This window comes from Mauremys reevesii, linkage group 18, assembly GCF_016161935.1.
Source record: "Mauremys reevesii isolate NIE-2019 linkage group 18, ASM1616193v1, whole genome shotgun sequence".
NCBI lineage: Eukaryota > Metazoa > Chordata > Testudines > Geoemydidae > Mauremys > Mauremys reevesii.
In genome coordinates this window covers 32340335-32354652 of record NC_052640.1, presented here as the reverse complement: position 1 = coordinate 32354652, position 14318 = coordinate 32340335, and the positions used below count along the sequence as shown (strand labels likewise).

The 14318-nt window shown below is 54.7% G+C and overlaps 2 non-coding genes across 2 annotated transcripts; one reads left to right on the top strand and one right to left on the bottom strand.

Moving 5' to 3' along the window:
- Nucleotides 1-3553: 3553 nt before the first annotated feature.
- Nucleotides 3554-3627, bottom strand: TRNAT-UGU. The gene has a single exon. It is a non-coding gene; the product is annotated as a tRNA-Thr (tRNA).
- A 2312-nt stretch (nt 3628-5939) lies between these two features.
- On the top strand, nt 5940-6011 carry TRNAQ-CUG. Its single transcript has one exon. It is a non-coding gene; the product is annotated as a tRNA-Gln (tRNA).
- Nucleotides 6012-14318: the final 8307 nt, after the last annotated feature.

Genomic DNA, 14318 nt, shown 5'->3' with positions numbered 1-14318 from the left:
ATCTGCTAGGAGAGCAATACAGCGGTGCACAGACAATCCAGGAAGTTTCTGGAAAGTGTAGGGGACAATTTCCTGGTGCAAGTGCTGGAGGAACCAACTAGGGGAAAAGCTCTTCTTGACCTGCTGCTCACAAACAGGGAAGAAATAGTAGAGGAAGCAATAGTGGATGGGAACTTGGGAGGCAGTGACCATGAGATGGTCGAGTTCAGGATCCTGACACAAGGAAGAAAGGAGAGCAGTAGAACAGAGACCCTGGACTTCAGAAAAGCAGACTTTGACTCCCTCAGGGAACTGATGGGCAAGGTCCCCTGGGAGAATAACATGACGGGGAAAGGAGTCGAGGAAAGCTGGCTGTATTTTAAAGAATCCTTATTGAGGTTGCAGGAACAAACCATCCCGATGTGTAGGAAGAAAAGTAAATATGGCAGGCGATCAGCTTGGCTTAACAGTGAAATCCTTGCTCGTCTTAAACACAAAAAAACAGCTTACAAGAAGTGGAAGATTGGACAAATAACCAGGGAGGAGTATAAAAGTATTGCTCAGGCATGCAGGTGTGAAATCAGGAAGGCCAAATCACACTTGGAGTTGCAGCTAGCCGGAGATGTTAGGAGTAACAAGAAGGGTTTCTTCAGGTATGTTAGCAACAAGAAGAAAGTCAAGGAAAGTGTGGGCCCCTTGCTGAATGAGGGAGGGAACCTAGTGACAGAGGATGTGGAGAAAGCTAGTGTACTCAATGCTTTTTTTGCCTCTGTCTTCAGACAAGGTCAGCTCCCAGACAGCTGCACTCTGCAGCACGGTAAGGGGAGGAGGTGACCAGCTCTCTGTGGAGAAAGAAGTAGTTTGGGACTATTTAGAAAAGCTGGACGAGCACAAGTCCATGGGGCCGGATGCACTGCATCCGAGGGTGCTAAAGGAGTTGGCCGATGAGATTGCAGAGCCATTGGCCATTATCTTTGAAAAATCATGGCGATCGGGGGAGGTCCCGGATGACTGGAAAAAAGCTAATGTAGTGCCCATTCCTTCCAAGAAGGAAGATCCAGGGAACTACAGGCCAGTCAGTCTCACCTCAGTCCCTGGAAAAATCATGGAGCAGGTCCTCAAGGAATCAATTCTGAACCACTTAAAGGAGGGGAAAGTGATCAGGAACAGTCAGCATGGATTCACCAAGGGCAAGTCATGCCTGACTAACCTAATTGCCTTCTATGATGAGATAACCAGCTTTGTGGATGAGGGGAAAGCAGTGTATGTGCGATTTCTGGACTTTAGCAAAGCTTTTGATACAGTCTCCCACAGTACTCTTGCCAGCAAATTAAAGACGTATGGGCTGGATGAATGGACGTTAAGGTGGATAGAAAACTGGCTAGATGGTCGGGCTCAACGGGTAGTGATAAATGGTTCCATGTCTAGTTGGCAGCCGGTATCAAGTGGAATGCCCCAAGGGTCGGTGCTGGGGCCGGTTTTGTTCAATATCTTCATTTTCATTAACGATCTGGAGGATGGTGTGGACTGCACCCTCAGCAAGTTTGCAGATGACACTAAACTGGGAGGAGTGGTTGATACGCTGGAGGGTAGGGATAGGATACAGAGGGACCTAGACAAATTAGAGGATTGGGCCAAAAGAAATATGATGAGGTTCAACAAGGACAAGTGCAGAGTCCTGCACTTAGGACGGCAGAATCCCATGCACTGCTACAGACTAGGGACCGAATGGCTGGGCAGCAGTTCTGCAGAAAAGGACCTAGGGGTTACGGTGAACGAAAAGCTGAATATGAGTCAACAGTGTGCCCTCGTTGCCAAGAAGGCTAATGGCATTTTGGGTTGTATAAGTAGGGGCATTACCAGCAGATCGAGGGATGTGATCATTCCCCTCTATTCAGCACTGGTGAGGCCTCATTTGGAGTACTGTGTCCAGTTTTGGGCCCCACACTACAAGAAGGATGTGGATAAATTGGAGAGAGTCCAGCGGAGGGCAACAAAAATTATTAGGGGGCTGGAGCACATGACTTCTGAGGAGAGGCTGAGGGAACTGGGATTGTTTAGCCTGCAGAAGAAAAGAATGAGGGGGGATTTGATAGCTGCTTTCAACTACCTGAAAGGGGGTTCCAAAGAGGATGGATCTAGACTGTTCTCAGTGGTAGAAGATGACAGAACAAGGAGTAATGGTCTCAAGTTGCAGAGGGGGAGGTTTAGGTTGGACATTAGGAAAAACTTTTTCACTAGTAGGGTGGTGAGGAACTGGAATGGGTTCCCTAGGGAGGTGGTGGAATCTCCTTCCTTAGAGGTCTTTAAGGTCAGGCTTGACAAAGCCCTGGCTGGGATGATTTAGTTGGGTTTGGTCCTGCTTTGAGCAGGGGGTTGGACTAGATACCTCCTGAGGTCCCTTCCAACCCTGAGATTCTATGATTCTATGACCCCCTGCCGTCGAATTACCGCCGAAGCGGGACCCGCCCCCGAAGTGCAGCCCCCACCACGGGCCTTTGGGGCACTTCAGTGGCGGGTCCCGGAACGGAAGGACCCCCCCCCCGCCGCCGAATTACCACCGAAGACCTGGCTGCACTCCGGCGGCAGGTTCCGCTTCGGCGGTAATTCGGTGGCAGGGGGGGTGTCCTTCTGTCCCAGAGAGGAAGGACCCCTGGCAGGCAAAGACCGGGAGCGAAGAAGCTCTGGGGGCCCGGGTCCCATGAGAGTTTTCCGGGGCCCCTGGAGCGAGTGAAGGACCCTGCTCCAGGGGCCCCGAAAAACTCTTGTGGGGGCCCCTGCTGGGCCCGGGGCAAATTGCCCCATTTGCCCCCCCCCCTCTGGGCGGGCCTGCATACAGGAGGCCTGTGATATGCAGGGGGTCAGATTAGATGCTCTAATGGTCTCTTCTGGCCATAAAGTCGACTAATTTCTGAAAAACTGAGTGTAGCATTGGGAGCAGCATCTGATGTTTTCCTGTCTAGCCGGCTTGCTTCCTAGAACGAACGCTCCTTGAGTGGGGTGATCCACAGGGAGTAGCTCAAACCTCCAAAGTGCCTGGCCAGGGGCAGGACATTAGCCCAGCAAGGGAGGGGTGTGGCAGTGACATCACAAAGGCCTTTTGCAGGACCTCAGACTATTGGTCAAAGGTGGTGGGGAGGTGGTGACCTCACAGAGAGATGCTGACATCAGCCAGGGTTGCTTGCTGAAATGATCACTTTGGCTGGTGTTGCATTCCCAGTCTCCTTGTTATTGGCGCAGGAGAAACAAAAGGTTGTTATCCTCGATGTGTAAACCAAGGACTCAACCCTGAGTGTAAACTAAATGAGCTGCCCACAGATTCTGGCAGCCACAATCAGCATTTGGTGCGAGAGCTCAGACCTGCCCCTGTCCCAGAGGGAGGGGGTCATCTGCGAGGGGCTTGGACCACTGACCTATCAGCTCTTAACTCCCAAACTTTCATCAACTCTATTATCAGTGCCAGTGAGTGTAATTTAAACCATAAGAAAAACCACACTGGGCTAGACCAAAGGTCCATCTAGCTCTGTATCTTCTGACAGTAGCCAATACCAGGTGCTCTTAAAACATCTCAACAAGGCACCACTGGGAGTTGAACCCAGGATCTCCTGTTTACAAAACAGGTACTTTAACCAGCTAAACCATGGTGCCTGCCTTTGATTAAGGTACAGTGTCTGCTCACACCTGACTCCCTGGGCCCCACCTGGCCCCACCAATGCAGAGGAGCAGGTGAGGTTTTCCTTGCAAGCTGTGTGTGTGTGTGAATCTTTGGCCAGATCTGCACTACAAAGTTATTTCAGCAGAATTATATTGCTCTGGTGTGTGAAAAACACACAACACTCCCTCGGTCAGCAGCTTTTGGCTGGTGCACACACTGCAATGCCACGTCTGGCAACAAAACTGCCCTGTTTTGGTGACAAAATAAAAACACCTCGACTAGAGGTCTAGAGCTTTTTGCAGCAAACTTAAAGTGACAAATTGTCAGTGTAAATACTGTTGGTCATTATATCACCATAACTGGCCTTCCCCACTATCCCACCATGCCTGCCGTGAACTCACTTGCCCTGCATTCCTGCTACAGAGCCATGGGTCCCTCCCATTTCATAGCTCTGGGAAGTTCTGGCAGCTGAGCCTGCTGCTCTGCTGCGGCAGCCAGGAGCAAATCACTGCCGTGAAATGCTGCTCTCGCCCGTCCTGTGAACACAGAGCAGGATGGTGGGAACTTCCTTACATGGCGGGGGGGGCACCGGCATCTGAAAGTGACACCCCCAGGACACCCATTCCCTCGAGCAGGCTCTTACCTTCTAAACAGGGACTTCTGTTTTCTAGTAAAATCACTAAAAGGAAAGAAGAAAACTCTAAAGAGCCGCGGGTGGGGGGTTTAAAGGGCTCTGGGCTGCCAGCTGTGGCGGGGAGCCTAGAGCCCTTTCAATCCCCACAGCAAAAGCCGGTGCAGTCCAGCTTACTTTCACCTCTGTTTCTATCCTAAGGAACACACCCTCCCCCTCCCCCACGCACTGTCACACACAACCTTCTCCCCTTGAGCCCCATCCAACCCTCCCCCACACACGCCACGGGACACAGCCTCTTGGTGACTCACCCCGATGGGGGCTTGTCTCTGCATCTCCCCAACAGGGGAGCACGGAGCCGAAAGGGCCATAGGAGACCAGTGGAGCTAGGCAGGGATAGAAAAGACTTCCCCTCCCTTTCCTTCCCCTCCCTGAGTCCCGTTAATCTTACCCATGGGACGTTCCAGCACCAGGTGGGCTCAAAGCACCAACCTTCCCCTGAGCAACAGAAGGGGGAACCAGCTCTTTCACATGGAAGGAGGCTCCCCACCTCTGCTGCTGCCATTCTGCAGCCTTTCATATGGATTTGTATTAGCTAATGCAACCCCCCCACTCCTCTAATCCAGCCATGAAACATGGAGACAAGCTCCTGAAAACAGGGCCCAGTGGTGCAATGGGTTAGTGCTCAGTACTTACAGAGCAGTGCTGAGTGGAGTGATGCTGAGGTTGTGAGTTCAAACCTCACCTGCAGCCCTAGTTTCCTTTAAGCAAATGGCTTCTGCCAATCAGTTTGCTCTGCAGAAAATACAATTCCTGCTCAGAAGACACTGAGGTCCCCTTGCTTTACAGAGAGCAGGGCAGATTCCACAGATCTACCAGGCTCTGCCCTCCACCAGCTGCCTGTGTCAGGAGGGGTCAGGCAGAGCCCAGAGCACTGCCCTTGACTCCCCCTCAGTCTTTGCTCCCCAAACCACCTGTGTGCTCACCCTCTTCGCTGTGAGACTCAAACCCTGCCTGGCTTGCGGTATGCTGGTGTGGTTTTCATCTGTCACGTTGATGTGCATGTGGGTCCTGTGTGATTTTGGTGGATGTCTTGCATAGTTCTGTGTGCATGGATGTGTGTATGATTTTTGCATTAATATTGTTTTTTGCTTTGTATTCTTTTGATATGTGGGTTTTGTGTTTCCTGTTGTGGGCTTTTGCTGTATTTTTGGTGTGGATTTGTTCTTTCTATATTTTGTGAGGTTTTCCTTTTTGTGTATATGGCTCTGTGTGCTGTGTGGGTTTGGTTTTTGTTATGTCTGTGTGGGCCTGTGCAGTGTGTGATTTTCTCATTCTCTGTATGCGTGTTTGTCTCTCTGTTTGTATCTTCATGTGTAAATTCACTGGAACTTTTCAAAATCTGCACAGCTTTGCCAATTTTCACCAGGAATTTTTCTCCATTAACAAATTCTCACTTGTTCCCTACCCGTTGGTTGTTCCCTACCCGTTGGTGACCATTGCCCCAGGGGCCTGTCAGTCTCAGGGTCCTGATTTCCCATTGGCCCTTCCCCCTTCTATTGGGACTGGGAACTAGCCAACCAAACCCCACTAAGTTTTAGTAAAGGGCCAACAGTCCCTTACACAAGCCAGCCTTGTGAGAGTCACCAATGTCCCACGAGAACAGTACAAGCTGGTCCCATGGTGTAAAGGGCAGCACTCAGGACTCTGAATCCTGCAATCTGAGTTCAAATCTCAGTGGGACCTTGTGTTATCTGGTGGTAAAGATCTGGTGCTCAAAGTGCTTTCCTGTCTCCAGCTATACAAAAGTGGGTCATTTCCCTCCTGCTGGTTAACTCCTTTCCCCACCAGAGCCAGGTCTTTGGTGGGGGTTTAGAAGTGGCTCTAGTGGTTGGGATTCTCACTGCTTCACCTGATGCCCACAAGTCTGGTGCTTGTAGCCACACTTTTCCTCTTGCTCACATGGCACTTGAAGAAAGCAGTGCCAGGGCCAGGCTTGATAGGCAGGAGGGAGGAAGAGTCCCAGGCTGGAGCCCAGCACACCTCTCCTCCTCTGGGCACCTGGAGCAGAGGCGGCTGGTGCTGACAGCTCCGAGGGAAGGCTTATAAGCCACAGACCGACTGAGGGCGGGGCTAGACGAGGACAGGACCATGCCTATGTGTGGCCAGCAGACAGGCAACAAGACTCCCGGCCAGCCTGCTCCCTGCCATGCCAAACCCCCACTGAAGGCCACCCGCAGACCACCATGCGGGGTGGCTGCTGATGCTCTGTGTCCAACATCAGTAGACGGTAGGAAAGCAGGGCCAGCCCCCCTGGTGGGGCCTCTTACCGTTCCCATACTCCATGCTCACTTTTGCAGTGGGGCAGGAGATTTTATCCCAAGAGGCTTTTCTCCAGCTGGTGAGAAGCAGAGAAACATCCAGGCTCCCAAGGCGCTATGTAGCAACCCCCCTCAAGCACAGGGACAGAGGGAAACTGCTCCACACGCTAGCCCGGGCAGCCGTCCATTTCCTTTGGGAATTCAGGAATAGCAAAGGCTAGACTGGAAGCACCTGGGGCTCATGCCCCAGCCTTTGTGACATCCAACCCCCAACTCCTTCCCGGGGCTCTAGCTGAAGGCAGAGCATTGGCCTGAGCGGCCAAGAATAGGTTCCAGATTTGAAAGGAGCAGGACTTTCAGCACGAAGGTAAAACTGCATCAACACAACCACAAAGGGACTTGACCCCTCAAGTTCTTGATTCAAAGTCAGGCACCTTATCCATTAAGCCATGCGGGCGCCTTCTTCATGCGCTTCTTTGGAAAAGGTGGACACTGTGTTTCTTGGGTCACCTATTGAGGGGGGGCGAGACTCTCTGGCACAAGAAGTCGAGTTCCCAGTGAGATGTGAGACTTAATTATACGGGGCCAGGTGCAGGGCTTTGACAGGGAGGCTCAGGCATGGGGGATTGGGGTGCAGCGGACAGACCAGTTGTCTAGGTGTGGAGATTTAGTCGCACTGAGGCACAGGAGGGAGGAGGAGGAGGAATCCTGCTGACAGGCAGTGGCTGTGCAGAAAGAGGAGGAGTTCTGGGGACTTTCTTTTGCCTCTCTTTTGCCTGCCTGCTCACTCCTGTGGTGAACGGTGAAGATGCTCTTAACAAGCCCAGGTAGCTCAGTTGGTAGCGCATCAGGCTTTTAATCTGAGGGGCCAGGGTTCAAGCCCCTGTCTGGGTGCTCAGCTTTTAAGTTGCCTTGTGTTCCAGGAGCCAAATTCTGTTCACAGCCACATGCGGATTCCCAGAAGCTGTGGCCATTTCCTGGAAAGGCTCCTTTCCTTAGCAATCAGGAGAGAGGTCACATCCACAGGAGCAGGTGTAGAAAGCACAGTCTCTGGCTGCCAGGAAGCGGTGTGCCAACATAGTGTTCTCTACAATGGTGTTTAGATCGGGATAATTTACGTGGCTCAGCACCTCTGCCCAGGCAGCTCCCCCAGCCTGACACACACAGCCCCTGCATCCTCCTCAGCCCAGAGGTGAGCCCCCCAGCTGAGTGGGGAATCAGAACCCCCCAAAATTACCCTGGGACCAGCATGATCTGCCTCCTCCCTGCCCTGCTCTGCATGTATTTGGAGTGAGTCGGTTTCCCTGTCCTGCCATGTGTCTCTTCTCCTCCCCAGTTCCTTCCAAACCACCCCATTTCCCCTGCACCCTGGGCTGGGTCTCTGCCAACCCCCCTTCTCCCCTCCTGCCCCCAATATCTCCCTGCCCCTACAGGGCTATAGGGCTGGATCCCTCCCTCCCCCCTTCTCCCCTCAGTTCCTGCATCTGGGGGTCTATGGAGATGGGTCTCTCCCCCGCCATCCCCTCTCCTGCCCCCCCATATCCCGCTGCCCCTATGGGTCTATGGGGCTGGGTCTCTCCCCTCATCCCCTTCCCCAATATCTCCCTGCCCCAGGCTGTGACGTGCTATGACGTGTGCTGGGGCTGTGCCGTGTGCTGGGGCCAGGGCCGGCTCCAGGGTTTTTGCCGCCCCAAGCGGCAGGAAAAAAAAAATCTGTGATCACAATCGGCGGCAGCTCCACTGCACCACTTTCTTCTTCAGCAGCAATTCAGTGGCAGGTCCTTCCCTCCAAGAGGGACCGAGGGACCCGCTGCCGAATTGCTGCCAAAGACCCCGACATGCCGCCCCTTCCCCTGGGCTGCCCCAAGCACCTGCTTGCTGAGCTGGTGCCTGGAGCTGGCCCTGGCTGGGGCTGTGACGTGCTGGGACCTGCTCACTCCCCGAGGGCAACTCACTCACTTGAAACCAGCAGGACAGAAGGTGTCACGTGTCCATGGGCGGGGTTATGCAGATGAGCAGTGTCTGGCGGCAGTAGGGAGAGCAGCGAGATGAACCGAAGGAGCCCGGCGGAGAAAATTCTCTACGTGTGGACAGAATCCCACCAGTTTTCTCTGTGTTGGGGGTGGGGGGCAGATTTCATGATATCACAGCCCCTGGGGGAGGGGTTTGAATCATAAGTCCAAAGTGGGAGAACAACTCCCCCCACTTGTGCTCAGTCTCCACTAGGGGGCTGGGCTGGGATCACTAGGGAGGGAAGCACAGGGAAAACAGTTTCCCTATGGAACCCAGGAGTCCTGGATCCCAGTTCACTCCACCCCAGAGCCAGGATAGAACCCAGGGTCCTGGTGCCCAGCCCTCCCTGCTCTTACCACTCAACCCCACTCCCCTCCCAGGGTGGTGCAGGGGTCACTGGGTCTGTGTCTCAGCTCAGCTAAGGGCCTTGACTGATTTTCCCAAAGTGCTTCCTTCTGAATCCATCCGACGAAGTGGGGATTCACCCACGAAAGCTCATGCTCCAACATGGCTGTTATTCTATAAGGAGCCACAGGACTCTTTGCTGCTTTTACAGATCCAGCACATCTGCCCCCCCTGCCCAGTCACTGCCCACCCCCGTGTGGGGGCACCAGCACTGTGCCGGGTCGTGATGGGAAATTGTCCAAGCTGGCCCAGGAGAGACGTGTGTGTCCCTGCTGCCCCTGCTGGTGGGGCTGAGCCCTACTCTGTGTGTGTGTGTGCATCTGTGACACTGTTTGTATCAGTGTGTTGCTGGGCTAACCACTAGGAAATGGCTTTGCAGGATTTTGTATTCTGCAGCAAGTCACACACACACACACACACACTCTGACGCACAAAGAGACTCACACAATCGCAAGAACACTCAGACACCACACACCCAGAGGGACATGCTAGCCCAACCCCCAAAGAGAGCAACAATCACCGCCCCCAGCCACACTCACAATCACCCCCCCACACACACCATAATATTCACAATCGTGCTCAGAGATACAACTGCACGCAGTTCACTCCCACAGCTCCCAATACAAGGACCTCCTGCCCCACACAGCATGTGCCAAGGCCTGCGGAACTCACTGCCACTGGATGGCTACCAATGAGAATGATCCCCATGCAGGATCATGTGCTTGGACCCATTGTCCCCTCTTGGGGTGCGATGTGCACCGTGGCTGGGGATTGTGCAATGGCCCAGCACCAGGCAACGCAGAACGGACACCACACGCCCTGCCCTGCCTCAACTGAGCTACTCTCCTGGTGCATTGGAGCCCAGCACCCCACACCGTGGCACTCCTGCCCCACAGGGGGAGAGCTGCAGCCCCCGCCACATTCCGCAGAGGGGAGAAGGGTCAGGCCAGCCAGCCCTTGTAAGATGGGGAAATCTCCACTCGGGTCGACGGTATGGGGGCTGCGACATACAGAGAAATAGTTGTCGTGCCGTCAGAGTGCGGCAGAGCGCATACACACACACACAATTGCAAACATACACAGACACATGCATGAATCCTGACACACACACACACAATTGCTAATATACACAAACACCCGCACAAATCTAGCCAACACCAACACAAGCCTGAGAGCCAGGGGAGAGGACCAGGCTGGGGCAGGGTCACTCCACTTACCAAGCAGGTCGCCAGCCCCCCATCCCCCACGGAGGCCTGGGACCAGCCCCCCCTCTGCTTGCCCCCACGGAGGCCTGGGGCTCCAGCCTGCTCTGCTCCCCTGGCTCTCAAGCTTGAGGGGAGGGGGGAACCGCCCCACAGCACTCGCCGGCGGCGTGGCTGGGAGCCAGGGAAGTGGACCAGGCTGGGGCTGGGTCACTCCACTTACCATGCAGGGAGTGCAGGGAGGGGGGCGGGGCTGGGGCCATGGGGAAGAGCCGGGCAGCCCCCCTGCAGCAGCTCCCCACCCCAGCTCACCTCCACTCCGCTTCTCCCCTGAGCTCGCCGGCACCGCTCCACTTCTCCCGCCTCCCAGGCTTGCGGTGCCAATCAGCTGTTTAGTGCCGCAAGCCTGGAAGGGGAGGAGAATTAGAGCGGGGGCGGCGTGCTCAGGGCAGAAGATGGAGCAGAGGTGAGCTGGGACAGGGAGTGGTTCCCCTGCACGCCCCATTGCTTGCTGCAGGCAGCCTCCCCCAAACCTCCCAGCCCCTGCCCCAGCTCACCTCCACTCCACTGTCTCCCTGAGTGCGATTTTTGGTGCCCCCAACCACTTGGCACCCTGGACGGCCGACTAGTTCGCCTAGTGGTTGCACCGGCCCTGGCCACTGCCTATCATCAGGATTCCTCCTCGGTGAGACTAAATCTCCCCACCTAGACAGCCGGTCCATCCGCTGCACCCCAGCCCCCATGCCCGAGCCTCCCTGCCAAAGCCCTGCACCTGGTTCCAGACAATTAAGTCTCACGTGTCGCTGGGAACTCCACTTCTTGTGCCCAGAGAGTCTCGGCCCCCCTCAGTAGCTGACCTGAGAAACACAGTGTCTGCAAAAGCAGCAAAGAGTCCTGTGGCACCTTATAGACTAACAGACGTACTGGAGCATGAGCTTTCGTGGGGGAATCCCCACTTCGTCGGACGCATCAGTGTCTGCCTTTTCCAAAGAAGTACCTAGAGGGACTTTTACCATGTGGCCTAATGGATAAGGCGTCTGACTTTAGATTAGACAATTGAGGGTTTGAGTCCCTTCGTGGTTGTGCTTGTCCGGTTTTACCTTTGTGCTGAAAGTCCTGCTCCCTTCAGGGCCTGAACCTCTTCTTGGCTGCTCAGGCCAATGCTCTGGCTTCAGCTAGAGCCCCTGGAAGGAGTTTGGGGGTGGGCGTCACAAAGGCTGGGGCATGAGCCCCAGGTGCTTCCAGTCTCGCCTTTGCCATTCCTGACTTGCCAAAGAAAATGGGCGGCTGCCCGGGCTAGGGTGTAGAGCAGTTTCCCTCTTCCAAATGTGCATCTGTCCCTGTGCTTGAGGGGGGTTGCTACATAGCGCCTTGGGAGCCTGGGTGTTTCTCTGCTTCTCGCCAGCTGGGGAAAAGCCTCTTGGGGTAAAATCTCCTGCCCCACGGCAAAAGCGAGCACCTTGAGTGGGAACGGTAAGAGGCCCCACCAGGGGGGCTGGCCCTGCTTTCCTACCGTCTTCGATAATGGCCACAGAGCATCAGCAGCCGCCCCGCATGCTTGTCTGCGGGTGGCCTTCAGTGGGTGTTTGGCATGGCAGGGAGCAGCCTGGCTGGGTGCTTTTGTGCCTGTCTGAAGGCCACACCTAGGCATGGTCCTGCCCTCCTCTAGCCCTGACCTCAATTGTTCTGTGGCTTTTAAGCCTTCCCTTGGAGCCATCAGCACCAGCCGCCTCTGCTCTAGGTGCCCAGAGGAGGAGAGGTGCTGGGCTCTGTGACGAAGTGGGGGATTTTCTTAGGGTTTGCTGTGTTTTCCAGTGGTTTGCATGCACAGGGAGTGGGACTCAGTGTTCCCAGGTGTTACTGGTTTAACGAGGTGAGGGGAAAGGGAGTTTGTTGCTACAGAAGACCGGAGAGGGACTTGGGACCCTGGCTGATGGCCTGGAGGATGGAGACCCCAGCGACTGGTGACCTGGTGACCCGGAGACCCAGCTCAGGAGTCACAGGCGGTTCTGGCCAGTGGGAGGACAATGGGCTGCGGGGAGAGGACCCCGTGACCAACCTGCTCCAGCCAGAGGAGGGCGGAGAGGAGAGGAGGCCCAGGCAACCCTGTTTACCTGGAGAAAAGACAATGGACAGCGGTGGGGCTTGGGGCCGGAGATATCGGAGGCCTAGCTGGGAAGCGGGGGGCTTGGGGCTGGCGAGGGGAAGCAGGCAGAGCCCACCTGGCTGCAGGGGGACTGGGATGTGCTGTTATTGTGAGAGGCCAGGCCTGAGGCCCTGAGAGTTTCCTGTGCTGTGTTCAACTCTCAATAAACCCTCCTGTTTTATGCTGGCTGAGAGTCGCTCCAGGCTAGAGAACAGGGGGCATCAACCCCTTTGGGGGTGAGGAGGTCCAGGGGGTCCAGAGCACGTGGACTCCCTGAGGGGGCCCACGGCGAGAGACAGACGTGCTAAGGCTCAGAGAGGGGCAGCTCCAGGAGGTGGAGGGGCCTGACCCCGAGAGAGAGTGGACCCCCGAGAAGGGCTGTCGCACTGAAAGGGGCACCCCCCACGGACCGCACAGGGCCAAGAGTGGGCTCGATCTGTGAGTCCGTGACAGGCAGTGACATCACAAAGGCCTTTTGCAGGACCTCAGACTATTGGTCAAAGGCGGTGGGGAGGTGGTGACCTCACAGAGAGATGCTGACATCAGCCAGGCAGGACAGGGGCGAGGGGCCAGGGAAACCTCAGAGACCCTGTGGCTTTGCTTCAGCAAGTCTCCTTCTCCAGGTCTCTCTTTGAGGACTGGGGGAGTATTGGGGTTCCCGTACCTGAGCGCCAGGAGGAACCTCTTTCGAGCTTTCTCCTTCCCTTTTAGTGATTTTACTTGAAAACAGCTGTCCCTGTTTAGACGGTAAAAGCCTCCTCAAGGGAAGGGGTGTCCTGGGGGTGTCACAGTTCAGATGCCGGTGCTCCCCGATTCAAGGAAGTTCCCACCACCCTGATCTGTGTTCGCAGGGTGGGAGAGAGCAGCATCCACAGCAGTGATTTGCTCCTGGCTGCTGGAGCAGAGCAGCAGGCTCAGCTGTCAGAACTTCCTGGAGCTATGAAAGGGGAGAGGCCCATGGCTCTGTAGCAGGACTGCAGGGCAGGCGAGTTCACAGAGGGTATTGTGGGATACTGGCAGAGGCCAGTTATGGTGATATAATGAACAGCAGTGTCTACTCTGTCACTTTAAGTTTGCTGCAAAAAGCTCTACTGTTCTCATTGAAGTGGTTTTATTTTGCCACCAAAACAGGGGAGTTTTGTCGCCAAACGTGGCATTGCAGTGTGTACACCAGCCAAAAGCTGCTGACCGAGGGAGCGTTGTGTGTTTTTCACACACCAGAGCAATATAATTCTGCTGAAATAACTTTGTAGTGCAGATCTGGCCAAAGATTCACACACACACAGCTTGCAAGGAAAACCTCACCTGCTCCTCTGCTTTGTGGGGCCAGGTGGGGCCCAGGGAGTCAGGTGTGAGCAGACACTATATCTTAGTCACAGGCAGGCTCTATGGTTTAGCTGGTTAAAGTACCTGTTTTGTAAACAAGAGATCCTGGGTTCAACTCCCAGTGGTGCCTTGTTGAGATGTTTTGAGAGCACCTGGTATTGGCTACTGTCAGAAGACAAAATACAGAGCTAGATGGACCTTTGGTCTAGCCCAGTGTGGTTTTTCTTATGGTTTAAATTACACTGACAGGCACTGATAATAGAATTACTGAAAGTTTGGGATTTAAGAGCTGATAGGTCAGTGGGCCAAGCCCCTCGTGGATGACCCCCTCCCTCTGGGACAGAGGCAGGTTTGGGCTCTCGCACCAAATGCTCATTGTGGGTGCCAGAATCTGTGGGCAGCTCATTTAGTTTCCACCCAGGGTTGAGTCCCTGGTTCACACATCGAGGATAACAACCCTTTGTTTCTCCTGCCCCAATAACATGGAGACTGGGAATGCAACACCAGCCACAAGTGATCATTTCGGCAAGCAACCCAACCTATTTCCAACATACTGTAAATCCACATGCAGACTCATACACAAAACCTTGCAAGAAAATCTTCCTGAGGGGGTCTGAAGCACCTGCTGCTGGAGGGAAGG